The 23,889-nt window shown below is 41.2% G+C and overlaps 1 long non-coding RNA gene across 1 annotated transcript in view; it reads right to left on the bottom strand.

Moving 5' to 3' along the window:
• The window catches only part of LOC115803223 (uncharacterized), a 116,136-nt gene that overhangs the window by 48,524 nt on the left and 43,723 nt on the right, over positions 1–23,889 (bottom strand). The window contains exon 2 of the long non-coding RNA XR_016391160.1: positions 1–23,889. This exon is cut by the window's left edge and continues 15,475 nt beyond it. This is a non-coding gene — a long non-coding RNA (uncharacterized LOC115803223).

Below are 23,889 nucleotides of genomic sequence, written 5' to 3'. Positions count from 1 at the left end.
ATTCCAGGGGTTTTAGGAACTCTGTGCACCCCAAATGTATTTCTTATTATACCATGTTGTGATGGTTAATTTTATGTGTCAACTTGACTGGGCTAAGGGATGTCCAGATAGCTGGTAAAACATTATCTCTGGGTATGTCTGTGATGATGTTTCTGGAAGAGAATCATTTGACTCAGTAGACTGAGTATAGACGATCCACCCTCACCAATGTGGGCTGGCATCATTCAATCCCTTGAGTGCCCCAAGAGAACAAAAAGGTGGAGGAAGGGAGAATTTTCTCTCTCTTCTTGAGCACTGATGTTCATCCTCTCCTATCCTCAGGCATCAGAGCTCCCGGGTCTCGGGCCTTTGGACTCTGGGACTTATACCAGCAGATCCCTAGTTCCCAGGCCTTTGGACATGGAGTGAATTGTACCACTGGCTTTCCTGGTTCTCCAACTTGCAGAAGGTAGACGGAAGGGGGCATCTCAGCCTCCAGAATGGCATAAGCTAGTTCCTATAATAAACTTTCTCTTACATTTATGTCTCTATATATCCTATTTTTTCTGTTTCTAGAAAAGCCTGACTAATACGCACACTTACGTTATTCCAAGCATAGACTACTTGGTGGAAGTTTTAAGGAGGCAAGTTTTAATTAAGCATCAGAAAGGACTTCCTGAAAATCAAAATATTCCATTAGTTGAAAATTGGTTTTGTCTCTTGGGTAGTGAGACAATGAGCTCTCTCATCTCCAGATATAAGCAGAGGGCAGCTAAATTTGTCAGGGTTATAGAGATTCTCACTTTTTTTTTTTTTTTTAATAATTAAGCCTCAAAACCTGGAGCTCTCCTTACCAACCTTAATATTCTAAACTACAAAAAAAAAAAAAAAAATTCAAAGGTTAGAATTTACATGTTAAAAGAGCCATTCTTTTAAAATGTCAAAGTAGATATAGATCACACGGAGAAATATCAGGTTTTTCAGGTACCTTGCCAAATATCAAAATGACATTGAGGGTTATCCTCAACCGCAAGCAGGTTGAGGGGAAAAAAATACATGGACTCAGCACTTGAGTTCCACACCCGTTACCATTTCTTCACCAACACAACCCCCGCCCCCAACGCCGTAAACTCCTGCACAGACTCCCCGCAAACAAGCAAAGAGTTAGGTCTGGGGGAAGTGTGAGGGATGGCCCAGGAAAATCTGACTAATCCTCTGAGCGCAGAAAATCTTCCGTGCAACTCAAACTTATCGGTCGATGCTTTCTTTTGTTTTCAGAAAAAAAACCCTTAAACTAATTCGGTCAGAAGGTTACTAGTTGCTATTTGTTTAGCCAATGATTCCTCTCCAAGAATGCATATAACTATGGGCAAATCAAAATTCAGGTTACCTTTGTTAGAAAGTAAACAGGCATATTAGAAATTTTAAGAGTTTTTTGAGCAAATGTCGGTTGGAATGGACATGGCCAAACCGTAAGTGGTTAGGAGCGCTCCACCAAGAGTAGGCAGGGGCAAGACTGTTATAGGGAAAAGGCAGAAGCAGAGGCAGGAAATTAACTGACTGACTGTGGCTTAAGCGTTTGTCTTACGTGGAAAAGCCAAGTTGGCTGTTTGTGATTGGATAACCTGAGGCATCTACAGGGTCAGGTTTTTGTTTGTTCCCGCAGACTGCTAAGGTATTAGAACCATCTCAGTCTAATGGCCCCCTTGTTTTATTAACATTTTCTACTTCTGTGGTCAAATACCTTGGATTATTGGACCTGCAAGCTGCTCTAGGGCATCACCGATCTTTAATCAGTTCCATTTTCAGAGTATAGATGTAGCGAGATTGTTCTTCAGGGGGCAAGCTGACAAGAGTATTGCCACCACGTGCTTCTAGAACAGAAAGTACACATTAATAGGTACTTAATATGTCAGCCTAGAACAACGACTTATTTCCAAAAGGCCTCTATATTTCTAAACCCAATGGTCACTTCTCTGACCTCATCTCACTCAGCCTCTCAACAGCATTTAATCTAGCTCACCACCCCCTATTTCTTGACTTACTTTGTTCCCTAGGCTTCCTTAAGAAAGGGGTGTGGCCCCTTGTGGTAGGTGTACCATTGTTCCAGCTATTCACCGCTTATCCCTGTGAGGGGATTGTACACCCTCAACCTGGACACAACAAGCTTGACCACGGAAAGTAAGTGGAAGAGATAGAGGCCACACCCCTCCATGTGTTTAATGTATGGGATTCAGGAATTCCTAACATCACCTCCTCTAGCTACAGCTGATATCTGAAGTGAATTTTCAGAATTTCTTCCTTTTATCTTAGGACGTGTTGCAAATCCTCTCGGGTGAAGAAAACCCTTAAAGGATGAAGGGAATTAACATTTATTGCATACCTAATATGTGACAAGTTCTGTATTAGAAACTTTACACATATTATCTTATTTCATCATCACAATCCTCTCATTACTCCCATTTTACAGATGGGAAAATGAAAGCTCAGAGAGGTTAGGTAAACTTAACTCTTACTTGCAGTCAAACGGATAGTAATTAGTTACTGGGATTAGAACCGAGTCTGCGTGTTTCCAAGCCTTAAGTTCTTTCTACGCTACAATGCTGGCTACCTGCTTGGTCATATACCTCTGGGTTAGAATGAAGGTTGTAGTGGGGAGGAGAGGGCAAGAGGTTAGCAGATGCCTCATGGATGAGCCCTGTGGACCCAGGATGCAGAAGGAAGCTGGTCTTATTTATTTATTTAATTTATTTATTTTTGGCTGCATTGGGTCTTCATTGCTGCACGCGGGCTTTCTCTAGTTGCGGCGAGCGGGGTCTACTCTTCATTTCGGTGTGCGGGCTTCTCATTGCGGTGGCTTCTCTTGTTGCGGAGCATGGACTCTAGGCTCGCAGGCTTCAGTAGTTTCAGCAAGTGGGCTCAGTAGTTGTGGCTCACGGGCTCTAGAGCACAGGCTCAGTAGTTGTGGCTCACGGGTTCTAGAGCGCAGGCTCAGTAGTTGTGGCGCACGGGCTTAGTTGCTCCAAGGCACATGGGATCTTCCTGGACCAGGGCTTGAACCCTTGTCCTATGCGTTGACAGGCGGATTCTTAACCACTGCACCACCAGGGAAGCCCTCATACTGATTTAGAATCCTAGAAGATTAGAACTGAAAGAACCGAAGATATCACCTGGTCCAGCCAATCAACTCTACCTAATGAGACTGAGGCTCAGAGAAGGGAAGTAATCTTTCCCAATGTGGAAGAATAATTATTTAGATATTTTACTAGTAAGATTTTGCTAGATAATCCTGTGATTACAAACAACCCTAGGCCCCAAATCTTGGTAGATTCCAATAACAAAGATTTATTTCTCATTTGTGTTACACATTGCCTGTGGGTTAGCACCAGACTATGGCTCCGCACAAACTGCAAGTTGGCTGTGGGTCTGTTCCACAAGAATCAAGGCTGAAAGTTCTAGGGCATTCCTTGTTTTATCATTCTTGCTTTATTGCACTTCACAGATACTGCATTTTTTTACAAATTGAAGATTTGTGGCAACCTTGTGTCAAGGAAGTCTATTTGTGCCATTTTCCAACAGCATCTGCTTACTTTGTGTCTCTGTGTCACATTCTGGTAATTCTTGCAATATTTCAAACCCCCCACCAGCAAAAAGATTCACTCAAGTTTCAGGTGATGGTTAGCATTTTTTATCAGAAGGTATTTTTAATTAAGGTATATATATATTTTAGACATCATGCTACTGCACACTAATAGATTACAGTATAATGTAAACATAGCTTTTATATGCACTGGGAAACCCCAAAATTCGTGTGACTCACTTTATTGCAATATTCACTTTACTGCGGTGGTCTGGAACTAAATCTGTGATATCTCCGAGATATGCCTGTGTATGGAATATACTATTTTCATAGCAAAGGGAAGAATTAAGGGGGCTAGTGGAAACAGTGCTCAGACATCATCATGTCATGTCTGCTCACCTCCCATTGGCCAAAGCTAAGCCTGACATCACTGGGGGCAGGGAATACATATTTTTCACAAGGGAGCATGGCAAGTCACATAGCAGTGGGTGGGGTGTCTAACCCTTTTGTAGAAAGAGAGAGTTAATCATTGTGAACAATAACACAATCTACCACATATATTAATTTGTGTTTCATTCACAGTGAACTTTGCTGTTCCCAATGAAGATGGTAGCCCAACCACTGCATTCACTGGCCTCAAGAAGGGCTTGTGTTGCCAAGGTCAAGCATAACTTGCTGGTTTGGATTTCAGAAAGCCAAAGCTATTGAGATGTCTCTGGAGGGCAGGGGGTGAGGAGAGAGGTGAGTGCCTTGGAAAGAGAAGGGAAGAAGCTGTGAGTTAAGGAGAGAGATTTTATTCCTCAAGCTTGAAAAAGGAAGCGGATTTTTGGGGAGGGGCATCGAGGAGAGATGAACACCTGGTCTCAAGAGCTGTGAGAATCAGCTGAAACTTGCTACACCACGGAGGGAGGGCAAGACTTATAGGAGCTTGCTTCTTAGGTGTTCCTGGGGAGGCCAGGGTACCAGCCTCAGTGAGAAGCCCAGCGGGTGCAAACTGGGCTCTCCATGTGCTCAAGGAACAAAAGTCCTCTCCAAAGGTATTGGATGATATAAGGCCTCAAGGACCTTCCCAATGGCCTGGGATGTGGGGCAGAAGAGAACCCATCGTAACATTAAACTTACTACCAACCCAGTGGGATGGGGAGCAGAATACATTTGATTTAATGAAATAAAATGAGTGAGACATTTCTTCCATCTCCTATTATGGAATAAAATTCATTCATCAAGATCTCACAGCTAGAAAGGAACAGGGCAATTCTTTATATTTTCTTTCAAACAAATATTTGTCATTTTCTATGCTAGGCCCTTCATGTTAGTTTCCTAGAGTTGCCGTAACAAAGTACCACAAACTATGTGGTTTAGACAACAGAAATTTATTGTCTCATAGTTCGGAAGGCTGCAAGTCTGAGGTCACGTCAGGGCCACGCTCCCTCTGAAGGCACCAGGGAAGGATCTGTTTCCAGCCTCTCTCCGAGCTTCCGGTAACTCCTTAGCTGTGGCGGCATAACTCCACTCTTCACAAGGCATTTCTCCCTGTATGTGGATCTGTGTCCAAATTTCCCCTTTTTATAAGGACACAAGTCCTGTTAGATTAGGGGGCCCACTCTACTCCACTATGACCTCATCTTAACTAATTACAGCTGCAATGACCTTATTTCCAAATAAGGTGACATTCACATGGGTTAGGACTTCAACATATGAATTTGAGAGGGACACAATTCAACCTATAATACCCTCTGAGAGGCACTGGGGATGTAATGCCACCGAGACAGTCAGGGACCCTGACCTCACGGGGTCAACCATCCAGGGGAGGACAGACACTAAGCCCAAGAGTATGAGCGTGAGGCAGATTCCAGGTCGTTCCATTTCAACTTCCTGCCTCTTGGCCATTGGGAGCTAGTCTTGCAATTAGACGAATATCAACAACACTCCTGGGAACCTCTACTGATATATGATGTGTATTCTCAAGGAAGTTGTCAAAACAGAAATAAGGATTTGCCATGTTTTTGACCATCCAGCATCTGAACCCCCTTCTCAAGTTCTGCCTTTGTGTGAGCCTTCATGGAAAGCAGCAAGGATACGAGGTTACAACCAAAATACAGCCATGATTCACTCTTGCCTAATAATTTGAGTCTAGAGCAATGACTCCTAGGGGCAGCGACAATTTAGAATTCATCCCGGTAGCACCATTCAGGGTCCAGGGGCACTCATGTAAGCAGTAGTGCTGGAAGCAGCACCCTCACCAGCCTGTACCTGTTGTGCTGTGTTCTAGCCTGTGCTAACCACCCAACTTCCCTTGGTGCTTGCCAGATTCTCCATCCTCGCTGTTAACTCTGTGAGCTACCCCATATTCTACCAATAAGTTCCTTTTCTTCTTACAATAACTGAAGTGTGTTGTTTGCAAGTGCTGAAGGGGCAGATACACAGGTAAACAGAGCCGGCTTCATCCAGCCTAGGAGATAAATCTTACGTTGAGATTCCACAGCTGCAGAAGCCAGCCTGTATGATCCATCTCCCTCTGCCTCTCCAAGAAATTGGTGTCCTTTACACATTCTAAATTGCTTATCCTTTCACTCTGCTGAGCTGTTCTTTAGAAGACCTGCAGTGAAAGAGGAACAGATTTTGATGCAGAAATGGAGAAGAGAGGAGTGGTATTTAAGATGGTGGCAAATGGTAAGAGCTCAGTGTAAAAGCCAAAGGCAAACATCTTGCTCATTATAGACTGTGAAACCTCTCAGTCAGGAATTTGAGTTTGCTGATGTCATGCTCCTTTAGTTTGTTTACCATTGCAGCATCCTGGAACATAGCTGAGTCAATCCACTTAGCCATGGTCACATGGAGCAGTTTGGAAGGGGCCACAACCAGCCTGGACCTGGTCCCTGAGGGATGGAGGGGAAATTGCTGCAGGTGTGGGGAAACAGCTTGGTGTGGTAGAGAGAACATAGCAAGCAGCGTGCTTGGTGTTGAGGCTGCCTGTTATTGACATGAGGCATGGGATCCTTTCCCCAGACATGCCAGGGGCGGCGGGGGTGGGGGGGTCCTGACTCTCCACAGACAGTCATTAGATAAGCAGTGCAGCGGGAAGCATAGACCCAAACCTTGAATGGAGAAGAAGGTGGAGTTCAGGACTCCTGTGGAGTTCAATCCAATCAGAGTCCAGATTTTAAAGAGATTGCAGAACCCCAGGATTTACATGATAGTGATGCAGAGGAAAAGAAAACAGGGCAAATGTCAGTCACCAGACTTGGGACAAAGGAAGGCAGGGTCATCAGCAAAAATGGATTTGATATAAATACTAGAACCTTCCATCTCTGCTGTCTACGTCAAGGTCATTGCCAGGGGAAGGACAGCAGCAGGGCCAGGCTTCCAGATGGTGGCCACATGCTCTGATAGAAAAAGGACAGGACGCTGCAAAGACTGAATGCCCACTAGTAATGCATCTTGCCTCACTCAGTTTTTCCTGCCAAATTTGACAGCATCAGAAATCCAGGAGAACCCTATAGAAGGAGCTGGTCTAGGCCCCATCTAAAGACCAATAAGAAAAGCAGAAGCTCTGCAAAAGATCCATTTTCTTTTATTTATTTTAGGGAAAGAGACTTCAAAACTTCCCTCTGTTACTGTTCTACCGTTTATTTTCTACATTTGTTTTGTGTCTGACTCAATGCTCTCAACTTTGATTAAAATTGGGTCAATGGCTTCACGTGTATACTTGTTACTATGCTCAAAGAAATTCCTCATTCGCTTCAAGTTTGAAATTATGCCACCTAATTCAAATGTAGAGTGTATGTGCTGTATTCTGGGTTTTGAGGATTCAAACATGAATAAAATATAGTCCTGCCTTTGGGAAACGTACAGAGTAATTTGTAGTTGCCTTTTCTTAAGACAAATCAATCCCCGTTCTTATAAACTTGTTCAGCAACTTACAAAGGAGAGGAAATTGGAATGGAAAAATACAAGGATAAGGGGAAAGGACAAGAAAGTCAGAAAAGCATACAATGATGAACCCCATCATTCCTGCTTCTGAGACTGTCTGTCTCCCAGCACAGAAGACTAGGGCTGCCACAGCAGGACACCTGCTTGTCCACAGCATTCATTTCACACCAATCTGACATACACAAAGAAAGCCAGTGTGATTTACTCCCTGACTGACTGACTGACAGACACAGGGTGGTGTGTATGTAATAAACTGTTACCCACAGGACTTTTGCCTCACTTGATGACAACAAGAGGAACAAAGATACACATACACACACTAACGCACATACAACTCCTTTCCCCCAACCCTCCACATACACATAGGTGTAGAAAGCTTTATAAATATAAAATCAAAGGCAAAATATTATACAGGAAATTACTTGTGTACCCATCTCCTATGTAGCAAAAAGCAACCAGAAACAAAAGTACAAGGCAAATGACCACTGACAACATAAGAGGTCTTATATACAGAGAGAGCTCAAACAATTCAAGAATAAAAAGACTAACACAATAGCTAAATCAACATAAGAGATTAATAGAAAGCCACAGAAGAAAAAACATAAATATTAAACATGTATGGAAAAAATATTCAATCTCCCTAGTAAGTAATTTAATTAAAATGATAATTATAACAAAATTATAACAAATGAGATCCCAATTTTCCTTTATTAAATTGACTGATATTTTAAACAGATCTCAATGTTAGCAAGGATGTGGAAGCTCTCCAAGGACGATTTATGTTGAACTCATTGTGATTTATTACACCAGTTCTTAAGCCCCAAGTCAGCAGAACACTCCAGGGTGTTCCAAGACCAAAATCTGTGACCAGTGGCTTTCTTTCCTTAGGAACAGTCAAGCTAAAGGAGAAAATGTGCAAAATCATGTGTTTTTCTCCAACGTATCTCTTATAAGAACTTCAGCACTTGCAGGAGTAAAAGGACAAAATCGATTAACAAGATGCAAGCAAATATGAACGTAAAAACCTGGAAATAGCCCATCTTTCGTAGTTCAATAGTTTGCTGGGTTTCATTTTTGTTGATGTTGCTTGTGGACTTTTGTGTTTATGATTTTATGTTACGAAGATCATACGGCCATATTTTCTGCTGAAAAATTATTCCTACTTCACACGATGGGATTAAACATAAATACTTTGTGCTACTCCCCAGGAACACCATGATTTCCACATGTCTCTTCACTTCAGCCACTCACTCATTCCTTCAATAGATATTCACAGTACTCCCTACATGCTGGGCAGAGTTCTGGAGGCTGGAGATATAATCATGAGCAAATTAAAGTCCCCGTTCTCACAGAGCTTACATCCTTGTGGGAGAAAACAGACCATAAACAATAAAAGATAAATATCTAACGTGACAGATGGTGATAAGGAAAGTAGAAGAAAAAGTCAGCAGGGTGGGAGGGGTAAGGAGCACTGGGGGAAGTGGGAGAGGGGGTGAGAGTGCTGTAACTTACAGGATGGTCAAAGAGTGTCCCCCTAATAAGGGGATATTTGAGCAGAGTCCACAAGAGAGGAAAGGATAAGACATGCACTGATCTGGGAGAAGAATATTCCATTTAGAGGGAAGAGCAAGTGCAAAAGGTCCTGAGGTGGGAGCACACTTAGCATGTTCAAAGAACAGCCAGGAGGGCTTCCCTGGTGGCACAGTGATTGAGAGTCCGCCTGCCGATGCAGGGGACACAGGTTCGTGCCCCGGTCCGGGAAGATCCCACATGCCGCGGAGCAGCTGGGCCCGTGAGCCATGGCCGCTGAGCCTGTGCGTCCGGAGCCTGTGCTCCGCAACGGGAGAGGCCACAGCAGTGAGAGGCCCGCGTACCGCAAAAACAAAACAAAACAAAACAGAAAAAGAACAGCCAGGAGGCCTCTTTGGGCAGAGCAGAGAAAGAGGGTGATACTGGTGGGTGACGAGGGCTGATAGGAAGCAGGGGGTGGACAGATCATACAAGGCTTCATAGACAGGGTGACCATACATCTCATTTGCCTGAGATAGCCCTGTTTATGCCTGTTGTTCTGGGATAATTTGTCATACCTCCCCCTTTCATTCTAAAAATGTCCCTGTTTATAGGATAAATCATACGGTCATTCTATTTATGGACCATTATATGGGTTTTGGCTTTTGCTCTGAGCAAAGGAAAAAGCCACTGAAGGGTTTAAAGCAAAGAAGTAACATGCTATGACTTTCATTTTTTTAAAAAAAGGGGGGCACTGGTGGAAGCAGGGAGATCAGCTGAAGACTTCTGTGGTCATCTAAGCAAAAATAATGGTGGTTTGGGCTGGGACAGAAGTAGTGAAGAAGCAGTGGAACTCGGAATAGATCTTGAAGGTAAGGCTTACAGGATAGACTTATAGATTGCACTGGAGAGTGAGAGGAAGAGCAGAGTCACAATGACTCCAGTGGAATGTGTTTGGAACCCCTGATTAATCATATATTTTGGTTTCCACAGAACCTTCATATATCATGGAATCTGCTTGCTTGAAGTGTAGGTCTTGGTACATTCACTGTTTGTTTGTGTTTTTTAATTAATTAATTTATTTATGGCTGCGTTGGGTCTTCGTTACTGTGCGCGGGCTTTCTCTAGTTGCCGTGAACAGGGGCTACGCTTCGTTGCGGTGCGCGGGCTTCTTATTGCAGTGGCTTCTCTTGTTGAGGAGCACGGGCTCTAGGCGCGTGGGCTTCAGTAGTTGTGGCATGTGAGCTTCAGTAGTTGTGGCTCGTGGGCTCTCGAGCGCAGGCTCAGTAGTTGTGGCGCATGGACTTAGTTGCTCCACGGTATGTGGGATCTTCCCGGACCAGGACTCTAACCCGTGTCCCCTGCATTGGCAGGCGGATTCTTAACCACTGCACCACCAGGGAAGTCCCACATTCACTGCTGATGGGAACAAAACATTCATCACCAAAAACAGATAATCTAGTAAATAGAGATTATGGTCTGAGAGCTCAAAGAACCACAAAATGAGGAGTAAATGTATTATTGGAATCTTTCTGGAGTCTCAAATCAAACTGGCACAGGCTCTATAGGGCAGTTCAGGGCTGTTCAAAGCTGTTGGTGATTCACACAAGGTGATGCATCTCAAAGGACAGATGCTTAAATCAGCTTTCTGACTCCATGCGAGGAACCAATCTTCAGCTTTGGGAGAAAATGCTGCTTGCTGAACCTAGTTAACTCCCTTTTTGCTGCACACGTAATTCTACATGGCCATTTTCCAGCAGAAGAAGATACGTACAGTAGATGATTCCTGCTTTGTGCCAGGGTCTCAGTGATGATGAGTCTGTTCTGCCATTTAGGGTTGAGGAAGGATTATTGGAGACTGAAAATGTTGTCAAGTGGCTACGTGTGACCTGTGCCTCATCCAAATCCCCCAAACTATAAAAAACATTGAATAGTATTGAATAACTCAGAAACTTGTTTCATACGGAACTTTGATGCCATGTTAATGATATTTTCTGGTCACTTCCTTAAGAACCCTATAGGGCTTTTATTTGCCTTTCTGTTTAACTAATGAGAAATACAGTAAACACTGTCCTACTAGAATAAGGCTATCATTGACCTCTGCTAGTTCTCTCCCCATTGACTTAGGGCATTTCTTCCTTTTATTTCTACCAGAGAAGTTTTGTAGATTTCTTCAAAGAGATTTTTCACGTTTCTTTTTAAGCATGTTCTGGGGATTTTATTGTTTTATCCCTAGTGTGAACGGATCTTTTTTCCATTACATTTTCTAACAGATAATTGCTATACGAAGAAAAGCAATTGGCTTTTGTACATAACTTTCTCTACATTTTACTGATCATACTTATTGGTTTCAATATTTTTTCAGCTGATTTTCTAGGATTTTCTATGTATGAAAATATATCATTAGAAAATAATCATGTTTGTGTCATCCCATTGACTATAGTCTTCCTAACAAGGTTGGATGCTGGCTATAATTGGGGGGCATTCTTGCCTTGTTCCTGACTTTTATAGGAATTCCATTGTTAATCCACCGTTTAATACAATAGTTGCTATTGGTTTCTGCTATGTAAGGAAGCTTCCTTTGGTTCCTAGTATACCGAGAACTTTTATTAGCATTAGTGGGGGTTTTAGGGTACCAGTGAATAACACCCTATCTGTTCCCCACCTTGAGTATGGAACCTTTTCTGAACACAAGAATCAGACTGAAGCAGATCAAAACACCAGCTTAATTGGCAAGACTAATTGGACAAGGTGGCATAGACGTTGTGGATTCTGGTGGCTTCCTAACTCTTCACCTGGGAAATAAACTCATCCGGGTCAAGGCAGGTAACAGCAAACCTCCTCCACAGAGGCACAGCTGCCCTGATAAATACAAAACCACATGGAAGGAAAGCATTCCAGAAAGGAGCCTCTCTCGCAAGTAAGCACATGTAAACCAGAAGAGGCAGAGCCAAGAAATCTCAGACTTTTCTCGAAAACTCACCAGACATTCCGTGGGGAGAAAGATACAGAGAGAGGACAGACACGTTATTCTTAGAAATTCCTCTATGGGGACTTCCCTGGTAGTGCAGTGGTTAAGAATCGCCTGCCAATGCAGGGGACACGGGTTCGAGCCCTGGTCCGGGAAGATCCCACATGCTGTGGAGCAACTAAGCCCATGCGCCACAACTACTGAGCCTGCACTCTAGAGCGCGTGAGCCACAACTACTGAAGCCCACACTACTAGAGCCCATGCTCCACAACAAGAGAATCCATCACAATGAGAAGCCCGTGCACTGCAACGAAGACTAGCCCCCGCTCACGGCAACTAGAGAAAGCCCGTGCGCAGCAATGAATATCCAATGCAGCCAAAAATAAATAAATAAATTTATTAAAAAAAAGAAACTCCTCTATGGAAAGATGAGGCCCATGCATGGAGCTTCCCCTCACAAAAATGGCTGCCCAATTTTGTCCAAAGATTGTTAGGCATCAATATTAGTTACCTATTGCTACATAACTAGTTGCCACCAACTTAGCCACTTAAAATGACATGCATTTATGGTCTCACGGTTTCTGTGAGTCAGGAGTCTGGGCATGTCTTAGCTGGGTCCTCTGCTTGGGGTCTCTTATGAGGCTGCAATCGAGCTGTTGGCCAGAACTGGGGTCTCATGTGAAGGCTCAACTGGGGAAGGATTGGCTTCCAATCTCAGTTACATGGTGGTTGGAAGAATCCAGCTGGCTCTTGGCCAGAGGCCACCCTCAGTTCCTTGCCATGTGGGCCTCCCCAACATGGCAACTTACTTCCTCAAAGCCAGCAAGAGGGAGAGTCTGTTAACAAGAGGAAAGTTAGAAACTTTTGTAATTTAATCAAGGACATGACGTTCCCTCAGTGTTGTTGAATTCTGTTGGTTAGAAGCAAGTTGTACTCAAGAGGAGACTGCATAGGTGTGAACACCAGAAGGCAGGAAACCAGTGGGGGCCATTTAGAGGTTGCTGACCACAGGCATCCATAAATAAGACATAACTAATACATTTAAAAATTGCGAGCTATTCTTAAATTCCTAAAAGTTGCTTGAATCATGACATGTTATTCTTTTAATTAACTGTTAGATTAAATTACTAATATTTTATTTAGGATATTGATATATGAATATATTTATAATATATTTGGTATACAATTTTTAGTGGGTTTGGAATCTGGATTATGATAGCCTAAAAAGTTGAATTGGTAAGTGTCCATCTTTTTTCACACTCTGACAAAATTTAATAACATAGGAATTACCAGATCCTTTGAAGTTTGGAGAGGACCCTCCTGTAATACCATTTGGACGTAAGTTTTTAACAAAATTGAAAGTCTCTGATTGTTGGTATATTTAAGTTTTGTACATTACCTTGTCAACTTTGGTCCTTTAAATTTTCCTTAAAAGAATGCATTTTATGTAGATTGTCAATAATTTTGGCATAACTAATCATTTCCACATAATTTTAAACTCCTCTATATCTGCAATTATATTTCCCTTTCTCACTCTTAATATCGTATGCACATATCTTCTGAAGTGTTTTCTTGCCTAAATTTACCAGCAATAGTCTCTCTTGATGTTTTTTAAAAAAAAAGCTGTACAGTTTTAAACTTACTCTTTTCTAATTCTTTATTTTTCCAACTTTACCTTGTTCATTTTTAAAATAACTTCTTGAGTTAAATTTTAGTCAGTTTTCCATGTTTCTCATTTGATCACAAGGTAATTTAAGGCTCAGAAGTTTTCTCTGAGTATGGTTTTGGCTGTATCAATACCTATAGGGTCTGATGTGTGCTATTTCCATTTTTATTACCCCTAAGTAGTCTGGATTTTAGATTTGATTTCCTCATTTATTCAAGGGGTATGATTTAAAAAAGTAGTTTTGCTGTAATTTTTAAGTTGTTAGACCATTTTGTCATCTTCTAATAGTTAATTTCCAGTTTATTATAGTACAATCAAATAATATGTCTTATAATAATACTAATTTTTGCATTTTATTGAGATTCTCTTTGTGGCTTAGTACATGATCAACTTTTGCAAATGTTCACTGGGGATCTGAAACAACTGTAAAGAACAAAATTTTTTATGTCTACAATTAAGTCTACTGTATATTCAAAACATTTATGGTCTTATTTATCTTTAAACTACTCAATCTGTTTTAATACTAAAAGTATTATTAGTTTTAAAAGTAATTTAAATATTACTTTTTAAAACGTAATTTAAAATATTAAAAGTAATATTAAAATCTACCACTAATATTGTGTTCTATTAAATTATCATCAGCCTCCCAATAGGTTTATTGCCTTATGCACATTTTTGCTAATCAGTACATGAGGTTTTATAACTATAGGTTTTGTTTATTGTATTTTTTATTATTTTTAATATCATCTTGCCCCATTTAGATCCTTTTGTTCTTAATTTTACTTTGTGTGATATTCTTGCCACCCTGCTATTTTTTGTCGTTGTTGTTGTTTTTCAGTATTTATTTATTTATTTGGTTGTGCTGGGTGTTAGCTGTGGCAGGCCGGCTCCTTAGTTGTGGCATATGCACTCTTAGTTTCGGCATGCATGTGGGATCTAATTCCCTGACCAGGGATTGAACCCGGGCCCCCTGCACTGGGAGCGCAGTCTTATCCACTGCACCACCAGGGAAGTCCCCACCCTGCTGTATTTTTATTATGCTTTCCTAGTATATCTTTTCCTACCCCTTTATTTTAAAACTTATTGTGAATTTTTTAAGGTACAACCTTGTAACAGTTATGCAGCTAAATTGTTTTTGAAACAATCTTTGTTTTGGTAGGGATTTTAACCCATTAAGGTTGATTACTTTCACCTACTTAAGCTAACTGTTAGAAATATAGTACAAATATCTTGGACAGATGAGGGCTTGGGCTCATATATTCTATAAAAATTTTTCTTGCTCTCTCCTATTTTAGCCAGAGCTGGTCTTGAAGAAAATGATCAACTTTGCACTGAACAAATGTAGGATTTTGGTGAATTTGGGCGGCAAGCAAATGAAGGGTTAACTGCCTCGACTTTGATCTATTGTTGGCATCCTAGGCGTAAATGAAGTAGAGGCACAGAGTAGAGGTCTGTGGGCCATGTTCTCATGGCAAAAACTATGTTTACAATATTTCCATGCATCTCAGCTCCTCTGCAGTGATGACTGATGTGGCAGCAATGTTGTTCTATAGCTTGTCTTAAAGGGCCAGGCCAACGATTTTAGGGTATTAGAGTACAGAGAAATACTGAGAATGCTGCATTTGTCAATTCTGTCTTTCTTTAACAAGGGGATGGCATCCTTGCTCAGAATAATCTCAATAAATCTCCAGGTCTCCAGAAACCCTTCGCGTTCTTCATCATCCTAACTTCTTCAGAAATTGGGCAGAAGTCAGTTCTTTGCATGTTGAGAGCTCTGATGGTTCCCTATTCTATTAATATGAAAATTAAACTAGACGAAAATACAAGGTGACTGTATTGAAAGAAAATAGATGGATTGGCTAACAATCCTCTTTTGTTCTGTTTGAAATACTCTAAGTAAAATCAGAGAAAGAAAAGATAATATATTTTTATTCCATTCCCAACGCTCCTCCTGTAAAAGTTACTTGAAAAAAAAGCCTCTAGTAAATGTGGAATCCTAAATAAGAAATAAGACAGCCTTGTGATGTCTCTGGAAGAATAAAAGGTAAAATTTGCATTACTATAGAAAGTTACTAAGGGTGATGTTATGAGAAGGAAAAGTGAGGATTTTTTAAATGACATTTTAAAATTCACATGTAATTTCTCACTTGTGTAACTAAGTCCAGGCACTTAAGGTAAGATGTTAAACTAGTTTATGTATATTCTAGGATTGAACAGCTAGGTAAATATATGAGGACTAGAGTTCTCATTGTCAGAGAAAGCAGTTACAAACGAGAAAGGAGGAAGGTAAGAAGGAGCCCTATGGGTTCGGATTGCAGCTGGAGATAGTAGGCACTTATGGTTTTTAATAGGTGTACAGATATTAATAGAAATAAATGTGTCTATAATATATATTTCTTAGCTCTGCCCACTGAGAGGCCTAGAGGTAATGACACTTCAACAGCAATGAGAACAACCATCTGCAAGATCTTAGACTCTAAACACCATTCTCCAAGAAAAGGAACAGTCTTCCTGGAAGAAATAGCTGATTCCAGGGCTGGAGCAGGGAAAGAATCAGATGAGCTTGGAACATCTTGATACATCGGAAAGTAAGAAAGAAAGTGCCCGAGGGATGATAGGGGCATGTCAAAAAGGACATAGGAACCTCTTTGAAGGGGCTCCTAATGGCCAAACCCAGGGATAATTTGAACAAGAAAATAAATGATGGTAGTAATGGATTGATAACTCATAGACAATAAATAAGAATCCATGAGCCCTTACTGATATGAACAATTTTAAAATAAATGAGAGAAAAGGAAGCTCTTTCTTACTGTACAATTTCAACTAAAAAATATAGAAGGAATGATAGAAAGCCACCATTTGGAAAAACACCACAGTAATAATTGCTTCAGGTAAGAAGCATCAAAGGATGCTAAAAGGAATAAGTGAATGTATGATGAGAAACAGGATATTTAGTCTCAAAGTATCTCTTCATAAGAGACTTAGTGTTTACAAAGGGAAAAAAATAACTAGATTAAAAAGAATGAAATTTTGCCATTTGCAACCACATGGATGGACCTAGAGGGTCTAAGTGAAATAAGTCAGACAAAGGCAAACACTGTATGATATCACTTGTATGTGGAATCTAACAAATAAAGCAAACTAGTGAGTATAACAAGAAAGAAACAGACTCACAGATACAGAGAACAAACTAGTCACTACCCAGTGGGGAGAGGGAAGCAGGGAGGGGCACGATAGGGGTAGGAGATCAAGAGTTACAAACTACTAAGTATAAAGTAAATAAGCTACAAGGATACCTTGTACAACAGGGAATATAGCCAATATTTTATAATAACTATAAATGGAATATAACCTTTAAAATTGTGAAGCACCATGTTGTATACCTGAAACGGATATAATATTGTACATCAGGTATGCCACAATAAAGAAAGAAAACTGTATAAAGGAGGAGCCCAGGAGACACCACCTTAACCAAAGTGCACCTCACAAATAATGGGACATTTCTGATGCATGTGCCAAAGATACACAACCTGAATCTCATCACAAGGAGCCATCAGGCAAACCCAAACTGAGGGATATTCCACAAAATAATTGGCCTGTACTCTCCAGAAGCGTCAAGGTCATGAAAGACAAAGAAAGATGGAGGAGACATTGCAGATGAAAGGAAACTAAGGGGACAGGAAAATTAAGTTCCAGGTGAGATCCTTGATTGGATCTTGGACCAGAAAAAGAACATTAATGGGCCACGTGGCAAAGTTTGAATGTCTAAATATTAGATCTTAGTACTGTATCAAGCTTAATCTCCTGATTTTGATGGTTGTACTAAAATACTCCCATAGCTGTGACTATGTCAGATGTTAAATTTGGGGACTCTGGGTGAAGGATATACAGTACGTTTTTTTAAACCCTGAAATTATTTCAAAATAAGAGTTTGAAAACGGGAAAAACATGCTCCCAGCAATACTTCTCTGTGGATAAGCAATACATCCTTGCCTCTTGCCCTTTCCATGTGGTTTTGAACTTGGGAATTTGCTGGGCTGTGACATCCCCACACCTTACAGCAGTTATAACCATGTGTTTAGGCTCCCAGAGACTGAGTCCAGACGAAGTAATACACAGCACAGATGCAGTCTGGGACAAGCAAAATTCTTGTCTTTTTTTCCTCACTGTATTTTCTTCTTGCTTTCTGGCCACATCAGCTTTAGGCTGCAACTAAAACTAGATGAGGTCCAATCTCTTCAAAATACAGCTTGGGGGACTTCCCTGGTGGTCCAGCTGGTTAAGACTCTGTACCTCAAACGCAGGGGGCCTGGGTTCGATCCCTGGTCGGGGAACTAAGATCCGACATGCCACATGGTGCGGTCAAAATTTAAAAAAAAATTTTTTTTAAACTACAGCCTGACAAGACACTTATGGTAGTAAGTTCAGGCCACGGAGCTGAGACTCCTGTGGATGCTGGGCTGGGCTGGGGGACAGGATGTGGCTCCCAGCCACTCATCCCCCACTTGGAAGAAATTCTGCTGGCCTAAAGTCTGTATTCGGACAGATAAACTCTCAGGTGTTCTGTGACAGGAGACCAAGCATCTGCCTTCAGTACAGGATAAAACTAATCCTCGCTCCTGGGCAGGTGCTCACCTCCACGGAGGCTTCAAAGACAGGAAAGGGTGCCTTCTCCCTCCGAGGGCGTCTGGTTACCGTCCACATTCTCCTGCAAGACTGCATTTCTGCTGGGATTTAGAGGTTTCAGAAGTTTATACTTTATATTCTCATTCCTCAGAGACAGAAGGCCTGGTCTTTCATTCCATTTAAATGAAAATAGTTTCCCTTAAACCCAATAGTTGGTTTTTCTTGATATGGGTTGTTTGGTTGTGGGCTCCTTTTGTACTAAACCTAATAGATTTATTCTAATATCCTTGCCCACATGAAAAAAATGCAGTGTACATTAATTCCTCTCTGAATCATTGAGAGACTGTGGGTATGATGATGTATGGTAATTACCATACAGGTAACGTTAGGAATAGTCGTGTCTCATAAATGGGAAATAAGCAACCATGGATCACAGTGCATATTTCTTGCATTTTTAATACACACCAGAGCTGCAAAGTGGGTCTGGCGGAAGAAATCGCTGCTGGATTAGTTTTCTGCTGCAGATATGGAAAATCATTTGATTTTTGCTGGAGCAAGACATCCTATTTTCTGTTTAGACCTTCAGACACTGTGTGTGTGCCTGGATTCCCAAGTAAGTGAGGCCATGAGAGGGCTGCCCTAACCATCCAGGCACTTCGGCTCAGGCTTTCTACAACCTCCCAAGAAAAATATGCAAGACTCTTGAGAGATGCTAATGGAATGCCATTTGCACCGACTTTGAAATTATCTTGGAGGTGAGAATCAAGATGGAAATTGGTGACTGTACATTTTAATTCTGAATCCTGCCCCTACCAACACTAAAGCTTCCCTAGGGACAAGCTGCTTGGTCATCTGCATGTATGACAAGTTCCCACCTCCTGCTGCCAGTTGCTGCTTGCTGCTGGCTGAAAAATGTGTTTAAAACTGAACTTATTTTTTTAAGAAAAGAGAAAAACCTAAGACCCCAAAATAGGGTACTTTTTCCTTCTGGGAAAAACTCGCTCAAATGGAGAGTTTTTAATGAATACTGATAAGTCTGAATATGAAATGAATGATTAACAGCTCTGTAAGCCAGTGACAGATGTTCAACCCAATAAAACACAGCCTTGTATGCCATCGGCAGCCCTCCCAACAGAATTAAAGTACAGTTCTAATTAATATAGAAAACATCTCCTGTCTTTCTTCCACTTGAAAAGAGCCACTTGGTTTCCTCAATACCAGACGGGTTGTTTTAAACACTTGTTATAATTTATTGCCTTGGCACGAGCTTTATGGTGAGGAGTGTGATTGTTAAATTTCATTCATACAAATCTCATTACTTTTCAATTATTTTGCAGCGAAAACAAAAATTGAAGGTAGCGCTAAAATACACAGGCAATTCTAACTTATATTCTAGCATATAGAACAATAACAGAAACCCATAGAGAGAGCATTTTTACAGGCTGGACTCATCTAAATCAGGCAACATGTATACAAATGAGACAAATTCGAGATAAGCAGACACGGAAGGTAAATGCTTTGCTGGTGTTCACCGATCAGTAGGAAAACCCAGATCAGAAGTGGGAGTTCCAGAAAACCAGGCCAGAACAAAGGACACAGGGTGGGGAACAGTGGAACAAGTTGTTCTTTCCATGGTGAAATCACAAAACTCTTTGTAAGTCCACAGTTTAGATGTTGGTTGATTTTATTTCTCATCTCTTCTTGCCAATGTTATTTCAGAAAATTAACATCATGAATTTGAATGGAGCTATGTCAAATATAAACCTTTTTTTTAAACTGTCTTGAACCGTAATTTTATACATATATCAAAAAATTGTTTTTAAATGACGATTCTGTGACTTTTAAAAAATGGCCTACTTTGAAGATTCCCAAAATGCAAGAAAGGTACTAAGTAGGAGTGGTTAGGGAGGAGGCCCGTTTATCTGCAAAACCACAAAAACCGCTCCCTTAGGCATCTACTTGCTTGTTTTCTGATCGTTAGTTACTTGAACTTGAGTTAGGGAACTCTTGGTCTGGAGGAACAATTGGAAAGAAAGTAGAGAATCAGAGAACCAAAGGGGTAAGCAAATTAGGATTTCAGTGATTTCTAGCTTGACTATTAGTGTTATACCATGTTAATTGCTTTGTGGCATTTATCAAAATCTGTTATTATTCAATTCATTTACTAGTCGGTTTATAACCCTCCTCTCAAATGCAAGCCCTGTGAAGTCAGAGAGCTTCCTTGCCTTGTTCAGTGCTCTAATTAATGCCAGAGCTTCATCCACAGTCTGACACATGGCAGGTAGAATTCAGGGATGATTTTTGAATGAATAAGTACAGAAATGAATGAAATTCATAATCAATAAATCAATACAGAATCAACAAGGAATCATTAACAAAGAGTGGGCTGGCCAAAAAGTGCCTTCGGTTTTTTGGTGGGTTTTTTAAACATCTTTATTGGAGTCTAATTGCTTTACGGTGGTGTGTTAGTTCCTGCTTTATAACAAAGTGAATCAGTTATAGCCTTCGGTTTTTAAGTAAAAATTAAAAATACATTTTTCATTTTCACCAAGAACTTTATTGAACAATGTATTCACCCTTTTGTTCCACTAACTTCTGTCATTTTTCAGGCAACTTCATAATTCTGTCTTCCCAAAACTTTTCATCTTTTTGAGCAAAGAACTGTTCCAGGTGCCTTTTACAGTCTTCCAGGGAATTGAAATTTTTTCTGTTAAGAGAATTTTGTAAAGACAAAAATAAATGGAAATGCGAAGGTGCAATGTCTGGTGGATACAGGGGATGAATCAGAACTTCCCAGCCAAGCTGTAACAGTTTTTGTCCGGTCATCAAAGAAACATGGGGTCTTGAGTTATCCTGATGGAAGATTATGTGTTTTTTGTTGACTGATTCTGGACGCTTTTCGTCGAGTGCTGCTTTCAGTTGGTCTAACTGGGAGCAGTACTTGTTGGAATTAATCGTTTGGTTTTCTGGAAGGAGCTCATAACAGAGGACTCCCTTGCAATCCCACCATATACACAACATCACCTTCTTTGGATGAAGACCGGCCTTTGGTGTGGTTGGTGGTGGTTCATTTCACTTGCCCCACGATCTCTTCCATTCCACATTGTTACACAGTATCCACTTTTCATTGGCTGTCACAATGTTTTTAAAATGGAACGCTTTCATTACGTTTAAGTAGAGAATCGCATGTGGAAATATGGTCAAGAAGGTTTTTTTCACTTAACTTATGTGGAACCCAAACATCAAAGCAATGAACATAACCAAGCTGGTGCTAATGATTTTCAGTGCTTGATTTGGATATTTTGAGTATGTCGGCCATCTCCCGCCTGGTATAACATTGGTTGTTCTCAGTTAATGTCTTGATTCGATCTCTATCAACTTCAACTGGTCTACCCGACCGTGGAGCATCCTCCAGCGAGAAATCTCCAGCACAAAACTTCACAAACCACTTTTGAGACATTTGATCTGTCACAGCACCTTCTCCATACACTGCACAAATCTTTTTTTGCATTTTTACCTTTCTTGAAATAATAAAGCATAACAGGCCAAAAATGTTGCTTTTTCTCTTCCATCTTCAATATTAAAATGCCTACACAAAAATTCACCGATTTTGATAAGCCTCTTTAAATGCACGCTGATACGACAGCTGTCACAACCTAACAAAATTGTTTCGAATGAATTTAAAGACAACTAAGTGTTACTAGAGCCATCTTACGGGAAAAAACTGAACGAAACTCTTGGCTAACCCAATACATTAATGGAAAAAAAGATTGCTTAAAAATGTATGCTCTGTCATTGCAAGCACTCCCCTCATGTAAAGGCTGAGTGGTCTCTAATATTCCATGACTGAGAAGGAACACACTCCTGAGTCTCTCCCATGGATCATGGTACCCATGACATAGCTACACCCATCACCAACTTTATTGGCATCTTTAAAGATGTTGGTTCTGTTTTCAGTTTTGACTACTATGGAATGATCCTGCAGACTTTTTTATATGTTGTCATTTTTCTGAAACTTTCATCCGAATTACAAAAGTTTCTAAACTAACACTTTGGAATGAGTCATGGAGATAGTGAGTGACAACATTTTATATACCTTCTTATTCTCAATTTGCTGAGGAAGCATTTCTTAAAACTCTGTGAGGGGGGAAAAGCCCTACTCCTCAAAACCAGCTGGAACTGAAGAAAAGTTGTTTAAGAAAAGTATTGATTGTCAGCAAAAGATAGAAGTTATTGAGGGTAAGTTTAAGTTTTCATAGTATTATCGTAACCTCATTTTACAAGTAGGGACTTGCAAAGGAATGTGAATAAGGACATTGGGGCAGCGTGTATCTTTAGGGCTCCTCTGATACCAGTCCTCTGAGGTCAGTACTGGACTATGCTGAGCTCTGATTCAGTCCTTCTGAGCCATTTCCTAAAACAAAGCTCCAGCCTCCACCTGCATCAAGAAGAATCAAGTCATCTTGGCCCCAGAGGCCGGGAGGTGCCAGAGCGTCTTTGGAGTCCTGGTAGGAGAAGCCAAGGGTGGGCTGTGTCAACACTGCCTGTTCTCTGTTACCAGAGCTCCAAGTAAAGAGAGGCCTTCCAGGGGTGATAAACTTGGGAATAGAGAGAAAAATTAGTGCAATCCTGGAATGCTCAGGCTAGAAGGGACCTTCATTTAATAAATGAGTAAGTGGGACCCAGAGAGGTAAAGTAACTTATAAAAGATGAAATCATGGTAGAAAAACAGATGGCAGGCAGGATACAGGTCCTAAGTGGATAGAAACAGAAGGTCAAGTTTGATGGTGAGCATAGACTTGTCAAATCCTTCTGTCCAATGGAATAGATTCTCCAGGAAGCCCTCATCCTAAAAGTTGTTCTCTTTTATTGGCGGGAGTGGGCGGGGGGTTGTCAAAGAGAAAGGAGACAAAAAGAGACTCATATTGCAGCAAATACACAGGAGAAGTTCCAGCAATGGCACAGGGCTGAGTAGGCATAATTAGGGAAGGCAGTCCCTAGAGTCATTGAAATATAGTTAATGAAACCAGGACATTAAATTCTAAACTTGATGCCATTGCGCTCAGAGGAACGGAAGCTTTTGCAAATAGTAGGAAAGCTCTGATCTGTCAATGAGAGCATTCTGATTCTGACCTGCAGGGGACAGAGAGGAGGGGTGGCAGTGACAGAAAACCATGACAAGGGAGTGAAGGTCCCGATGGGACATGACAGAGACATTGCCTTCAGCCACTGTGGGCTAAGGGTTTCCCAGTGGTACCCAGAGCCTGAAGCTATCACCGGACTACAGCGAATCCCAGGGAGCTTTGGTGGGCATCGGTTATCCACCCAGGACTGGTCAAGGGGATTGGTGAACTGTACGTACATCATTCCAAACTGGGGCTTCTGTCATTCTCAACTCATCCCTTTAGAGAGTCCCTCATAGCTAAAGAATTGTTAAAGGTAAGCCTTAAACTTTCCTAGTTTGCCAACATTAAATCTTACCAGCTCACAAGATTGGGGAACCCAGAGTGGACATCCACTGGAGAAGCTCACTGCACAGAGATGTGTCTGAAGAAGGTCCCCTCCAGCCTAGGTGTGCTGCACAGGACTCATGCTTCTCTGAAGCTCCAGAAAGAGTCAGGGAAC

This window comes from Delphinapterus leucas, chromosome 21 (assembly GCF_059928025.1).
Source record: "Delphinapterus leucas isolate spDelLeu-1000000601 "Yukka" chromosome 21, BTC_Dleu_Yukka2, whole genome shotgun sequence".
Taxonomy (NCBI): Eukaryota; Metazoa; Chordata; class Mammalia; order Artiodactyla; family Monodontidae; genus Delphinapterus; species Delphinapterus leucas.
This window is presented reverse-complemented; position numbering and strand designations above follow the sequence as displayed.